The 16,138-nt window shown below is 32.3% G+C and overlaps 1 pseudogene; it reads left to right on the forward strand.

Annotated features, from left to right (window-relative positions):
- The first annotated feature begins 1,211 nt into the window (after nt 1–1,211).
- LOC148955170 (uncharacterized) lies at nt 1,212–15,938 on the forward strand (annotated as a pseudogene).
- The last annotated feature ends 200 nt before the right edge of the window (nt 15,939–16,138 follow it).

Here is a 16,138-nt window from a genome sequence, read left to right on the forward strand (position 1 = left end):
TTGTCGATGATACTTTCATCACCTGGAAGGAAGGTGCTGTTAGGATCTTCATCTTCACTTGTATCTTCAAGTTCTATATCGTGAGGCTCGAAGAGGTCATTATCACTTTCATCTGCAGAAAGGTCCTCAACATCACTATCGTCAAGGATTGCCAAGGCATCAGACAAGGTAACTATAAGGGAAAACATGGCTCTCAACTTTTGAAGATTACCATAAGTGAAAGCAAAGAAGACACAAATAAGCAAAGAAAATGGTTTAACACATTTTTCATTTATAATGTACTTTCAAATTCATTCACTAAAATTGTTCATTCAGCTTTGAAACCACCACTCTCGAGTTAGATTAATTTTATGATCTCTACAAGGTTGGTAAGATATTTATTTTTTTAAATCACTACTACAAGCCCACAAAGGGCGAATTCGGACTTCGGAGTCGATATATCATATGAAAACACGAAAACTGGCAAACATACAAAACAATAACGAAAAAGAAAATCAGAATGAACAATTATTTGTGAGTTAATAATTTTACTGTAAAAAATCAATTATAAAATTGAAAAGACACAAACAGGACAAACTAAACTTAAAAAAAATACCATAAACAAAAGTAAAAAAATAAATAAAAGGGACATTAAAAAAGAGGGGGGGGGTGTAAAATTTAACTATATAAAGTTAATTAAAAAGAAAAGTGCTTATATTAATATATTTTATTATAATTATATATAATAATATATTATAATAAGACCTTATAGAATAATATATTATTATAAGACCTAATATTAAAACCTTAGTGAGGTTGCATATTGCCTGGCTGATATTTTTTTTTTTTTTGTTAAAGTGTGCCTATTTTTCCCAGCTATATCTTTCTGTTTTCCAAGTAATGATACCTTATTTGATTTTGGAATGGTTTTCTATTTCGATGAAGTTGCTAGACCTTATTAGATCCAATGGACATTCCGGAAAACAGTCTCTTTCCCTGCCAAAATTAAACAGTTTCTACTGTTTTGGAACCGTTCCCCTTCACATTATTCTATTTTGACTATCTATTTTGTATGCTCAATAGTTGCTCTATATTTCATCTATGGTAAAGAAAACATAATTAAAATAGTAAGTTCTTCTATTGTGTCAGCTCTTAACTTCAAAATACTTGATTGAGAACCGATGTACATGGGTGGACATTGAACTCTTAGTCATCCACCAGTTGATGGCGTAATGGATATAGGTGGCAAAGTCTCTCCCAAAATGAAGTTGGAATCCTTCCAAGTATGCTTTTTTTCCAGGCTCCACCTTTCATTTAAAGAAAAACTAAAAATTTTCTTACCTCTTGCCCTCTTGCTCTTTTTCGATTTCGAACTTTCCTCCATTTCTTTAATGCATAAACAAGTCTTCCAAATTCCAATACCAATAACAAGCTGAAAAAAAAATCACAAATGGCAATCCAGATACGCTGATTCCAACTGCGGTGCGAAGATGGCGTTCCAACTAGCAACTATCCTGCCAAAAAATATTAACTGTAAACCCACCCAGAGGGACAAGGACAGGGTTGCCACCCCTTGTGATTTATAACTAGTTCTAATGATTTTTAATGTTGCCTAGTGATTTTTTATCTCGCTAGTGAATATATTGATTTTTGTTCTAAAACCAGTGATTTTTCTCAAATCTGGTGATTTTTCACCTTATAGCGCGTAGATTCATGATTCAATCAAATGAATCTTAGAAGAAGTAATTAATAACAAAAAATGCAAAATGGTTATTCACTACAGTTCCTAATGTATTCCAGACTCACATTTATGCAAATATACCGCCTTTGGAACTTCCGATTTCCCACCATACGGTCATATCAGATTTATATAGGAAAGACCTCACAGCACTATCAGCAAGATGATAGGCGAACTTATTTAATCTGAAAATTGCAAAACATTTGCTCAGGTCGAATTTTTGTCTTCAAATTTATGATTTTATTCTCTATATTCTATCAGTTCCGAATTAGATTTTCATTTGTTAAAACCTTTGAAAGTGGAGTTGATAGTGTATATGAACACACCATCTACATCTACAGATAGAACAGAAATTGAGTCATGGAAAAATAAGAAGGTAGATATACCTTAAATATAATTTTTTGAATAAAAAAAAAAAAAAATAGGACTCAGTGCTTTTTGTAATAAGATTTGTAACATAATTAGATAGGTTAAATCGATTGTAGTTAGATGATTGAATTCGATTGGGAGTAAAAGGGGGGTATCTAATCTGAGAGTTGTTTAATGGCTTTATTTTTTACTTCTAATATCTAATTGAAACTCCAGTAGTTCTTCAAATTCTCTCATCTGTAACTGTAACACCTAATAAGCGCAGATAACGTCCTATTCTTTAAGTTTTTGGATTCATGTGCTAATATATCAAATAGTTGGAGGCAACAAACTATAAGATTGGAGGGACACGGCTCAATAGTAACCGAAACACTAAAAACTGGAATTTTGATATCAATCGACATATCATCGGAATATCATGCTGATTCCAAATATATAAGATTCATTAAGCTTAGTGCTACCCATAAAAAGCTACGAACCTACGATAATATGCCTGATATTCTTAAGAGAAAGGAGACACCCCTGGAAGCAAAATAATTTTTATTAAAATCACACCATGAGAAACAGCGTAACAGAGAACCTTACTGTACAGGTTTCGAGCTCCTGTCTGTAAACTTTTAATTTGTTTTGTTTTTTTGCCAGAAGAAAGATCAAAGATGTGTGTCTTTTTTTTCCACGGGTGATCATGTAGAACCAGCAGTCCCAGAACATCGGGAGACGGCTTAGTTAGTGGAAACAAAAATTTCTAGTCTCATTTATTTGAACAAAAATATCAGAGGGATGCTAGCCTCCCTCTGACGTCCACCTTTTCCATAAAATTACTCGGCCAAAAGTTTAAGATTTCGCCATTTCGCTTAGTATAGCTGAGAGGTTCCAAAACTATACCTTAGGTTTAGCATGACCCCCCACAGCCCCTGGAGATAGGTCTGGGCATAAAAGTATGCTAAGAATAATTTTCCAGGCTGAATTGTCGGCAAGAAATTTTACGGAGGGGGGGTATTTTCGTGGGAGGAACTTTCCATAGAGGATTTAAAAATGAGGAGAGGGAATTTTCTATACAGGATGAGCCAGATTTACAGGTATTATTTGAAAAACGATCCGAAATTAAACATAAAAAACAAATATTATCAACGAAATTAAACATAAAAAACAAATATTATCAACGAAATTAAACATAAAAAACAAATATTATCAACTGAAAGAAAGGAGCAACATTAAAGTTCAAAACGAACAGAAATTATTCCGTATATGAAGGGACCCCCCCCCCCCTCTTCAATACATTGCTCTTTACACTAAAGTTTGACTGTTTGTATAAATTTTTAAGAACGACTCCTGAAACACAAGGGCTGCTTCATTAGCACAGGAAGTTTTTTTTTTTAAGTACTAAAAACTTTAGCGTCAAGAGCAATATATTGAGGAGGCGGGGGGAACTCCTTCATATACGGAATAACTTCTGCTCGTTTCGAGTTTTAATGTTGCCCTTGCTTTCATTTGAAAAAACGTGTTTTTTTAATAAATGTAGAAAATTTCCGGGGAAAATTAGTTCGCGGAGTTTTACCTTTGGACAATAAAAGTGTTGTGTTTTTTATAGTCTAAAGTAAGAATTTTGCTATTAGGTCCATATATTTTTCTTGTGAAGTTTTATGTTGTTTTTAGACTTATTTCTCACGAATCGTAAGTTAATAATCCAAATAATGCTAGTTGAAAGAAAAACAGGAAACTTAGGTATGATTTATAAGCTAAAGCTATATGCAGGCATTAGATGGGCTAACATAGAACTGAGGGTGCAGTGATTACTATGATTAGAAATAACATTGACTAGGGGGGGGGCTGCTACTTTTTTTTATTTTGCCACTTGATATCCGTGTTTCAAGATAAATCAGAGTTCGTAGTGACGAACTAGGAGTAAGGAGTTACTTGGCCTAATAATAACCAAAACTCCTAAAAACACTGAGTAGCAAATAATAAACCAAAAGAATTAGATTTTTATGTTCATTCTTAATATAAAAAAACCCATCACATTTAAAACGAATCATCAAAATCTACGAACCGAAGAGTTTGCATGATTTTTGAAAAGGGGGTAAATACCTAAAGAAATAGAGGGATCTTGATAAAGTTCACACCTTCAGGTTCAGCACATCGGAGAATGTTTTAATCTTTTGTCTATAAAAATGTTAGATTTTATTTATTTTGTTCGAAGAAAGACGACAAATGAGCATTGATTTGTTTTTAGTTTTTTCGAATCAATATATACATGCATACCACATACCAAGGGCCGGGGCCCAGCCTTTCCCCAGGAGTGGCTGTATCAAACCAATGGACTTAGATGATCGAAAGAGGGCTTATTCAAAATTAAGAGTTCAAGTGTCCTTCTTAAGTAATCAAAAGATGAGAGGGCAACTAGCCCTTTTCCGATGCCCCGTCTTCCCCAAAGGTATTTGATAAAATTTTTGTGAAATATTCTTTAATCAGCATAGTTGAAAAGTCCAATAGCTCTACGGGGGATAACATGACCCTCTAAAGACCCTGGGAAAAATTATATTCCAAGACATAGTTTTCCACAATACGGAGAGAGAGATTTCCTGGCTTCTTTAAAAAACGATTAGAAATAAAAAAAAGTAACGAGCACCATTAAAACTTAAAGTAAACATACATTATTCCACAAATGGGGGGATGCCTCTCATTAATCCCTCGTTCTTTAGACTAAACTTCGACTTTAATGTCCCAATCTTTTAAGAATCACTATTGAAACACAAGGCCCGTTGATTTAGAATAATTATGTTTTTAAAGTATTAAAAAACTTTAGCGTAAGAAAGTAGTAAGAGGGCTAAAGTTTCTAAACTAGATCTAAAAATAGCCTATGACGGTAAACAACTGGACTATAGCCAGAACAACAGCGCTCTATATTCCAAACCTAGATCTAAAAATGGCCTATGACGATAATATGTTACTAAGCCAAAGGAAGATATGACAGAAATTTTAATTTTAACATGGTTTCCTGGGAATTTTAAATGCATAAGTCTGGTCGGTGTAATACACAAGTACCAAATTATCCAAATTGCGAATCAACGTATAGGAAACGTACAGCGCCGCCATTTAAAACAGTACCTTTAATATCTGCTTATTTGATAAGGTTTTCTGGGAATTTTAAATGTATAAGTATTTTTGAGGGATGTATTGAGAATAATTATTTTAAATTTCTGAACATATTTAACGCGGGAATTTTAAATGCATAAGCTTGGTTGGTATAATACAGAAGTACCAAATTATCCAAATTGCGAATCAACGTATAGGAAACGTACAGCTCTGCTATTTAAAACAGTACCTTTAACATATACTTAGCCGATAAAGCTGAGGGGTTATTAATATAATGTGTTCTGGACAGTTTGCTTTAAATAATTCTTTTGTATTTCCATAATTTTGTTACTGAGGTATTATATTCTGAGAATAGTTATTTTAAAGATTTACTCCTTTCCAATAATGTAAGAAAAAAGTTATCAAAAATGTCTCCAGACCCCATCTTTTGAGAGTTTGGCGAATGAATTTAACGTTCAATTTTGACACATTTTTAAGTAACAATATTAAATATGGCAATTTAGAAAGTTGTCATTTTAAAAGTTTCCCATGACCTAAATGAACCCTGAGCCCTAATTACACCCTAGTCTGGTGTTTTAAACCTCCTATCTTACCTCTTTGTCTATATTTTATGGTTTAGGAAACTGTAGGCCTATAGAAGACGGGTTAATGTCTGTCTTAATCTTGCAAAAATAATGATTCCTTTCAAAAGAGATGGTTCCTATGATTTGGTTAAGATCTACTTTAATTACTAAACTTTAAACAGTAGCGAAACATCCAGCATTAAATGTCTATATTAAAGAGAAAACTATCGCAATTTAAAAAAATTATGCTCATCCAAACAACTATTTTTAAACACTTTTATTGATCAACTAATTTAAGCGAATAGAAAATGCATTCTCAATCGACGAAGCATCAACGTAGGGTGTTAGTTGGCGGAACCAAAGAGAGTTGAAAGAATAATGGTTCTTTTCCAAGGCTAAACTTAATGTGTATGCTTTTTTTTGCAGAGTATGATTAATTGTTCTTAAATAATGCACGAACTATAGACACAGAAATTAAATTTTAGGTGAATCTACAGAGTTTAAACTTTGTTCATTTTAAGCCTTTTTTTATATTTTTTGTTATTTTTGTAGGTCCAGTTTAGAAGTGTATTACTAATTCAAAAGTGCATTTTAAGCAATGTTACGGCAATACTATGAGGAAAATGATGCAAGTCCTAAACATTTTTACTGGTTCAGAGGTGTATAACTGATTTAAAAGTGCTTAACTGGCTCATTTTGAACTCTGAGAAGTTACATGAGATATTTAACTCAAGGATACCGTTTGAAGCATGAAGATACATTTTTCTGAAAACTAAAGGAAGCTTCTTAAGACATTATAATGAAATTAATAAAGTCGAATAAATTTTAAGCAATGTTATGGGGGGTACTATGAAGGAAATGATACAAGTCTCACACATTTTTACTGGTTCAGAAGTGAATAACTGATTCAAAAAAGGGCTTGTATTTTAGCTCTAGGATAGCGTTTAAAATATGAAGATAAACTTACTGAAAACGAAATAAGCTTCTTAAAACATTCTAATGAGCCTTATAAAGTCCAATAAACTTTAAATAATGTTATTGGGCTAGTATGAAGGAAATTATACATGTCCCAGACATTTTACTGGTTCAGAAGTGTATAACTGTTTCAAAATTGCTTAACTGGTTTATTTTAAACTCTGAGAAGTTACATGAGATATAAACACAGAAATTCTATTTTAGGTGAATCTATAGAGTTTAAACTTTGTTCGTTTTAAACCTTTTTTCATATTTTTTCTATTTTTTGGATCGAGTTCAGAAGTGTATAACTGATTCAAAAGTGAATTTTGAGCAATCTTACGGCGATGCTATGAAGGAAATCATACAAGTCCCTAACATTTTAACATTTTTACTACTTCAGAAGTGTATAACTGATTCAAAAAAGTACTTGAATTTTAGCTCTAGGATAGTGTTTGAAAAATGAAGATAAATTTTTCTGAAAACGAAATAAGCTTCTTAAAACATTCTAATGAAATTAATAAAGTCGAATAAATTTCGAGCAATGTTACGGCGGTACTATGAGGGAAATGATACAAGTCCCAAAATTTTTACTGGTTCAGAAGTGCATAACTGATTCAAAATTGCGAACCTAGTTTATTTTGAACTCTTAGAAGTTACAGGAAATATTTAGCTCAAGGATACCGTTTGAAGCATGAAGATACATTTTTCTAAAAACTGCTATACGCTTCTTAAAACTTTATAATGAAATTGATTAAGACAAATAAATTTTAAGCAATGTTATGGGTACTATGAAGGCGGTACTATGAAGGAAATGATACAAGTCCCTAACATTTTTACTGGTTCATAAGTGTATAACTGATTCAAAAAGTGCTTAACTGGCTTATTTTGAACTCCGAGAAGTTAGTGGAGAAATGAATTTTGGCTCTCGGATAGCGTTTAAAAATGAAGATGAATTTTTTCTGAAAACGAAATAAGCTTCTTAAAACATTCGAATGAAATTAATAAAGTCGAATAAATTTCGAGCAATGTCACGGTGGTACTTTGAGTGAAATGATACAAGTCCTATTTTCTTAGAAGTAATAATTTTTTGTTTGTGATAACAACTTTTGTTAGATGTACTAATCTTCCTTAACACTAATAAATTTTCTCTTCGAAATATCAACATTTTTCCGTAATACCATCAAACTTTTACCTAACACTATCAAATTTCTCTTAGAAGTGATATTTTTCGCCAGTGATAACATGTTTTCTGCTTGAACTAGCAAGTTGTCGAGCAAAGATAACAAAAAATTTCTTTGAAGAAGCAATTTTATTGTTATGATAACAAGTTTTCTGCCAAAAGAAGCAAGTTCTCCTTAACACTAACAAATTTTCGCTTCGAAGTAACAACTTTTTTCCTCAATACTAGCAAACATTTACCTAACACATTCAATTTTCTCTTAGAATTAACAGTTTTTTTTCTTAGCAGTAACAAACTTCTTCTAATAGCACGAAGTTTTCCATCAAAGATAGCAAATGTTACATAGAAGTAAAAATTTTTCGTCAGTAGTAACAAGTTATCTGTTAGAAGTAACAAGTTTTCTGTCAAAGATACCAAATTTTTCTTAGAAGTAACAATATTTTCGTTATGATAAAAAGTTTTCTGTCAGAGGTAGCAAGTTTTCCTTATCACTAACAAATTTTCTACTCGTAGTGACAACTATTTCCTTAATACTAACAAACTTTTACTTAACACATTCAAATTTCTCTTAGAAGTAACAGTTGTTTTCCTAGCAGTAACAAAATTCTTTAAACAGCACCAAGTTTTCTGTCAAAAATAACAAAGTTCTCACAGAAGTAACAATTTTTCGTCAGTGAGAACCAGTTATCTGTTAGAAATAACAAGTTTTCTGTCAAAGATACCGAATTTTTCTTAGAAGTAACAATTTTTTCGTTGTGATAACAAGATTTCTACAAGAATTAGCAAGTATTCATTATCACTAACATATTTTTTCATTGCAGTATCAACTTTTTTCCTTAATACAAACAAACTTTTACCTAACACTAACAAAATTCTCTGAGAAGTAACAATTTTCCACCAGGGATAACACGATTTCTGCTACAACTAGCAAGTTATCCAGCAAGTTAACCGATTTCTCTTGGAAGTAACAATTTTTCCGTTTATACTAACAAGTTTTCTGTCAGAAGTAGCAAGTTATCCTTAACTTGTGTTTCTGCTTTAATTTTCTGCTTAGAAGTTACAATTTTATCGTTATGATAACAAGTTTTCTGCCAGAAGTAGAAAGTTTTCCTTAATACTAACAAATTTTTTCCTCGAAGCAACAACTTTTTTTCCTCGATAATAGCAAACATTTGCCTAACACTATAAAATTTCTCTTAGAAGTAACAATTTTTCGTCTATGATAACAAGTTTTTTGTCAGAAGTAGCAAGTTATCCTTAACACTATCAGATTTTCTCTTCGCAGTATCAAATTTTTTCCTTAATACCAAATAACCTTTACCTAACAATGTCACAGATAACAAATCTCTCATAGAATCTCTCATACAATTTTCAAGTTCACTAAGCGCGCTAAGTGAACTTTAATAAACCTACCTTTTTGCATGTTTCTCTCGCTATACCCGTGTGTCTGAGCGAGTGTGCTGCCATCTACAACTATAGGTTTAAAGTTCCATCTATAACTATAGGTGTAAAGATGACAGCATTTGAGGTAGTGAAAAGGTGTCATCTCTCACTAAGCCCCTTGTATTTGAGAATTTCATTTTGGAATTTTTTCGTTGAAATGTAAGACTTGGAATTTTTTAATTGGAATTTACCAAGTGGTTGAGTTGAACGCTTCAAAAAATATATAATGTACGATTGGGACAATCAATATTTATTGCAAATATAACAGTAATACACTCTTATAAGTATCATTAGTAATGAGGTTAGACCTATTTTGATCAATGGGAGTTCTTCCAGAATGTCAAATTTCTATTATAAAAAACTTCTCAGTTATTTCTTAAGAAGTGTGAAGATTTCCTATAATGGGACCATGATTTTCTTGATCTTATGTATTTTTTTTGTTGTGATCTCTTTCTTGTTTTTCCAAAGCCCCTTTTCCATGACCATCATTGTGATTTTGAGATTTCATAGGGCGGTAAAGCTGCCTTTTTTCCGATAATTTCTTACTTGACCAATCTAAAACTGAGTTTCTCTCCATTCTATTTGGATTCATCTCCTCCACATTCACCTCATTTATTCTAAAGTCCCCATACTCTAAATTGATTGCATTGGACTCATACGAGTTGGTAAAACTTGCTACTTCTGACAGAAAACTTGTTGTCATAAACGAAAAATTGTCACTTCTAAGAGAAATTTGATAGTTTTAGGTAAATGTTTGCTAATACTGAGAAAAAATGTTTTTACTTCGAAGAAAAAATTTGCTAGTGTTAAGCAAAACTTTCTATTTCTGGCTGGAAACTTGTTATCCTAACGATAAAATTGTTACTTTTAAGAAAAATTCGGTATCTTTGACAGAAAACTTGTTACTTGTAACAGATAAATTGTTATCACTGACGAAAAATTGTTACTTCTATGAGAAATTTGTTATCTTTGACGGAAAACTTGGTACTATAAGAAGAAATTTGAAAGTGTTATTAAGTAAAAGTTTGTTAGTATTAAGGATAAAGTTTGTACTTCAAGGAGAAAATTTGTTAGTGATAAAGAAAACTTGCTACTTCTGGCAGAAAACTTGGTATCATAACGAAAAAGCTGTTACTTCTAAGAAAATTTGGTATCTTTGACAAAAAACTTATTGCTTCTAACAGATAACTTGTTATCACTGACGAAAACTTGTTTCTTCCATGAAAAACTTGCTATCTATGATGGAAAACTGGGTGCTATTAGAAGAAATTTGTTACTGCTAATAAAAAAACTGTTACTTCTAAGACAAATTTGAATGCGTTAGGTAAATGTTTGTTAGTACTGAGGAAAAAAGTTGTTACTTCGAAGAGAAAATTTGTTAGTGTTAAGGAAAACTTACTTCTTCTGGTAGAAAACTTGTTATCGTAACGATAGAATTTTTACTTCAAGAAAAATTTGTTATCTTCGCTCTACAACTTGCTAGTTCAAGCAGAAAACGTATTATCACTGGCGAAAAAATTTTACTTCCAAGAGAAATTTGATAGTGTTAGGTAAGAGTTTGTTGGTATTGTAAGGTTGCCCCTATAATCAGGGCTAATAAATTTGGTAGTGTGTTACAAACAGGAGGCTTTGGTAAGAAATCGGTACTCAGAATTCAGTGACAACTGATTTTTATTAGAAAAGAAGATAAAAGAAAAATATTCCAATTCTGATTATGTTGAATATTTCTAAACCTCTTCTAGGTCTAATGTCTATGGTCTACTTGTTCAATCCACCAATGTTTACCGAAAACAAAAAGATTAAATTAACTCTAGGCTATCGAATGTTTCTACTTAAAGGAGTTGCACTTGAATACCTAGTCAAGGCTTGAGTTCTGGGTTATTAAAATCCTTTAGTTCAAACTATTGCTGAGCTAAGGTAAGAATAACCGTACTTGATTTTATTTCAATTTACATTAACCCAAACCAAGAGATCCTCTTATTATTTCTTGAAAAGGGCTGTGTGTTCCTTGGGCCTTTAGTAAGCTTTTACCTTAGCAAGGAAAACTCTCAAATGAAAATATCTGGAGATAAAGGTCTGTAAATTCTTAAATTGACAATATTGTTCCCTTTCCCTTAACCTAACTGTATAAACATCGAGGCCACCTTTTTGTATAAACATGCAGTACGGGTTTAACGAAATGAAAGAATGATTAAAAGGGAATCAGTTCTCCTTCGTATAAACGTCTGAAGATTGTACAGGGGGGGGGGGCAAGTAAGGTTTTTGTCCGATAATTCCAATTTTTGGAAATAAGGTCCTTATACAGTCAAGCTAAGTTCCAAGGAACTCTAGGCTGAAAAGGGGAGCACAAAGGGCTCTTCTAACGTTGATTTCTTGGTTTAGGTTCCTTTCCTCTTTGAACCCTCAGTTATTCGAAGCTTAAATTTCTCGGAAGAAATTCAATTTAGCTTATTCTAACCTTAAAATGCTGTTCTGTCCAAATGGCCCAAGCATTGTCCAATTGGACTATAAACTACCGAAATATAAACCCAAAAACACCAACTTATAGTAAATACTATATTTCAGCACTAGTTGTAATTATTTCCTCTTATATATGTATTAAAGTTATCTCCAAGTGACAGAAATCTTCAGAGGTTTTCTTCTTATTTTAATTTTATCTTAAAACTTGTATCTCCAAGGGGAATTCAGACAGACAGTGTTAGTCTACCTTAATTACAAAGTAAAAAACACTTACTAGTTGTTTGGTCCAAAAAAGAATACCTTGTATCCGAGGCAAAACTACCCCGATTTGTCTCTGATCCGTAAGTTATATTCTTTTTGCTCCTTGATCCGTTTAGTGACCTTCCCTCCCTCCTAGCCAATCAACCACTTTTTGTTAAAAGTAGTTTCTTTTCCAGTCTTTCAAGGCCTTGCATATCTTTTTGTTTCATAACCAAACTGGTCTAAATTAGGTCTTAAAATATTTGTCACGGGTTCAAAGTTCGTTTGAATCTTGGGCAAAGAAGTGTCACTACAAGATTTATGACTAGTTACGCATAAAGAAGTTATTTTCAAATTCAAGCTAATTTGAAATTGTCGTTATATTTCTGATCTATGAAGCGAAAGGGAATTCCAAGCTTTAATAAAATTGAGTTACGAAATTTACGCAAAATAAGGCCTCCTTACAGTATTAAGGAAAAAATTTTATACTTCAAAGAGAAAATTTCATAGTGTTAAGGATAACTTGCTACTTCTGACAGAAGACTTGTTATCATAAGCGAAACATTGTTACTTCTAAGAGAAATTTGATAGTGTTAGTTAAATGTTTGCTAATATTGAGGAAAAAGTTGTTACTTCGAAGGAAAAATTTGTTAGTGTTATGAAAAACTTGCTACTTCCGGCAGACAACTTGTTATCATAACGATAAAATTGTTACTTCTAAGAAAAATTTGGTATATTTGACAGAAAACTTGTTACTTCTAACATATAACTTGTTATCACTGACAAAAAATTGTTATATCTATGAGAAACTTTTTTTTACAAAAAACGTGGTGCTATTAGAAGAGATTTGTTACTGCTAAGAAAAAAACTGTTACTTCTAAGGGAAATTTGAGTGTGTTAAGTAGAAGTTTGTTAGTACTAAGGAAAAAGTTGTTACTTCGATGAGAAAATTTGTTAGTATAAGGATAACCTGCTCCTACTTCTAAGAGAAATTTGACTGTGTTAGGTAAAGGTTTGTTAGTATTTAGGAAAAAAGTTGTTACTTCGAAGAGAAAATTTGTTTTTGTTAAGGAAAACATGCTTCATCTGGCAGAAAACTTGTTCTCATAACGCTAAAATGGTTACTTCAAAGAAAAATTTGTTGTTGCTCGACAGCTTGCTAGTTCAAGCAGAAAACAAGTAAGCACTGGTGAAAAAATGTTACTTTTAAAAGAGATAAGATAGTGTTAGGTAAAAGTTTGTTGGTATTAAGGAAAAAAGTTGTTACTTCGAGGAAAAAATTTATTAGTGTTAAGAAAATTTGCTACTTCTGGCAGAAAACTTGCTCTCATAACGATAAAATTGTTACTTCTAAGAAAAATTGGGTATATTTGACGGAGAACTTGCTACTGCTAACAGATAACTTGTTATCACTGATGAAAAATTGCTGCTTCTATGAAAAATTGGTTATGTTTGACAGAAAACATGGTGGTAGTAGAAGAAATTTGTTAGTACTAAGGAAAGAATGCACTTCTTAGAGAAATTTGAGTGTGTTAAGTAGAAGTTTGTTAGTATTATAGAAAAAGTTGTTACTTCGATGACAAAAATTTGTTAGTGTCAAGGTTAACTTCCTACTACTGACAGACAACTTGTTATCATAAACGGAAAATTTGTTACTTCCAAGTTTTGTTAAATTTGCTGGATAACTTGCTAGTTCTAGCAGAAATCGTGTTATTACTGGCGAAAAATTTTTACTTGTAAGAGAAATTTTATAGTGCTAGGTAAAATTTTGTTAGTATTAAGGAAAAAAGTCGATACTACAATGAGAAAATATTTTAGTGATAATGAACACTTGCTACTTCTTGTAGAAATCATGCAATCATAACGAAAAAATTCTTCCTTCTAAGAAAAATTCGGTATCTTTTACAAAAAACATGTTATTTCTAACAGATAACTTATTATCACTGACGAAAAATTGTTACCTCTGTGAGAAATTTGTTATCTTTGACGGAAAACTTGGTGCTATTAGAAGAAATTTGTTACTGCTATGAAATAAAAACTGTTACCTCTAAGATAAATTTGAGTGTGTTAAGTGAAAGTTTAAGACTTGCTACTTCTGACAGAAAACGAAAAAATTGTCACTTCTAAGAAAACTTTGGCACTTTGACAGAAATTGTGTTGCTTCTAACAGATAATTTGTTATCACTGACGAAAAATTGATACTTCTATGAGAAATTCGCTATCTTTGATAGAAAACTTGGTGCTATTAGAAAAAATTCGTTACTACTAAGAAAAAAAATTGTTACTTCTAAGAAAACTTTGATTGTGTTAGGTAAATGTTTGTTAGTATTGAGGAAAAAAGTTGTTACTTCGAAGAGAAAATTTATTAGTGTTAAGGAGAACTTGCTTCTTTTGGCAGAAAACTTGTTATCATAGCGATAAAATTGCTACTTCCAAAAAAAATTTTTATCTTTGCTGGACAAATTGCTAGTTCAAGCGGAAAACATGTTATCACTGGCCAAAAAATGTTACTTCTAAGACAAATTTTATATTGTTAGGTAAAGGTTTTTTGGTATTAAGGAAGAAAGTTGATACTTCGAAGAGAAAATTTGTTAATGTTAAGGAAGACTTACTACTTCTGACAGAATAGTTGTTATCACAAATGAAAAATTGTTGCTTCTAAGTACATGGGACTTGTATCATTTCCCTCATCGTACCGCAGTAGAATTTCTCGATATTTATTCAACTTTGCGTATATCAAAGGGGCTGTCCCCTCCTCAACGCCTCGCTCTTTACGCTAAAGTTTGACTCTGTCACACAAATTTATTTTTTAAAACAATAAAAAACTTTAGCGTAAAGAGCGAGATGTTGAGGAGGGAAAGCCCGTTTCATATACGGAATAGTTTCTGTTCGTTTTAAGTTTTAATGTCACTCCTTACTTTCAGTTTTAAAAAAACTTGTTGTTTTATTTATTTATTGTAGAAGCCATTTGTTTTTAATTCTAGAAACCAATTCTAGTAGTTCAGTGAGTAGAACTAGTAGTTCTGCTTTTTTAAACGAGTGTTTCCTGTCCCATTTTGTTTACTTTTCTTATAATGGTAGTTCTACTTTATTGAGTTGACTGTCTTTTGAGTATACCCTGCCCTACCCCGTTTAATATGCGTTAAAAAGTAAACTTACAAACTTTTTTGTAGGAAAAGAAACATCAAGGTCACATGGAAGCTTCAAAAGACAAAAAGAACAAGAACCTTTTCGATTTCTTTAAGAAGTCTGCTGAAAAGAATGAAAATAGCCTAAACACTCCGTCAGGCAATATTAGTGCACCGGTTCATGAACAGACAGTACCTGTTATTTGTGTCACCTCTGCTTTAGGAGTTTCAAACTCAGATGATATTGAGTCCATCCCCAGACACAAAAAGGATTCTGGATCTAAAGATAATGATAGTACCAGTGATTTATCTAGTTATTCAGGTGGCTCAGACGTTTTTTAGTCTGAATCGTCTGTTTTGTCTGAACTATATGACGTAATAGGCTTAGAAACTAAAAATCGCAAAAAGAATGATACGAGAAACGGTGGTTATACGATAAAAAAAAACGACCAAAAATCTATTAGTAATAGAGGCAACTCAAAGAAGTTTTACTATCAAAGTTTTTCCAAAAAATGTATGAAGGACCCCCTACTTAGAGACTGCCTAGTCCCAGATAAAATAGATCCGAGCAAAGCATACTGTAAGTACTGCCGCATGGTGCTAAAGGGTAGCAAAACCGCTATGCTTCGTCTAATAGAGGTCCAGAATCAGAGCATGCGAAAGCCATGGATGCTAAGAAAAAGCAAGTTTCAGTGTCCGACCCAGAAAGCTTTTCTGAAAGAGTGCACGAGCATGAAAGTTATCGTTACGAGAGTGTAAAGCTGTCATTGGCTTGGACTGTGTAGGTTGCCAAAGACAATCCTCGTATTTCAGTAATGGACACACTTCCACAAATTCTAAAGTTTCATGTCAAAGACTCTCAAGTAATTAATAATTTGATCTGTAGAAGAACAAAGACCACTGTTTTGATTAAACAAGTGGGAAGAACTGGGGCGAACGATTTCTCAGAAACACTAAAAAATTCAAAGTTTTCCATAATTGTGGA

Source organism: Artemia sp. Qi Xiang Cuo, chromosome 2 (assembly GCF_049724085.1).
Source record: "Artemia sp. Qi Xiang Cuo chromosome 2, ASM4972408v1, whole genome shotgun sequence".
NCBI classification, from domain to species: domain Eukaryota; kingdom Metazoa; phylum Arthropoda; class Branchiopoda; order Anostraca; family Artemiidae; genus Artemia; species Artemia sp. Qi Xiang Cuo.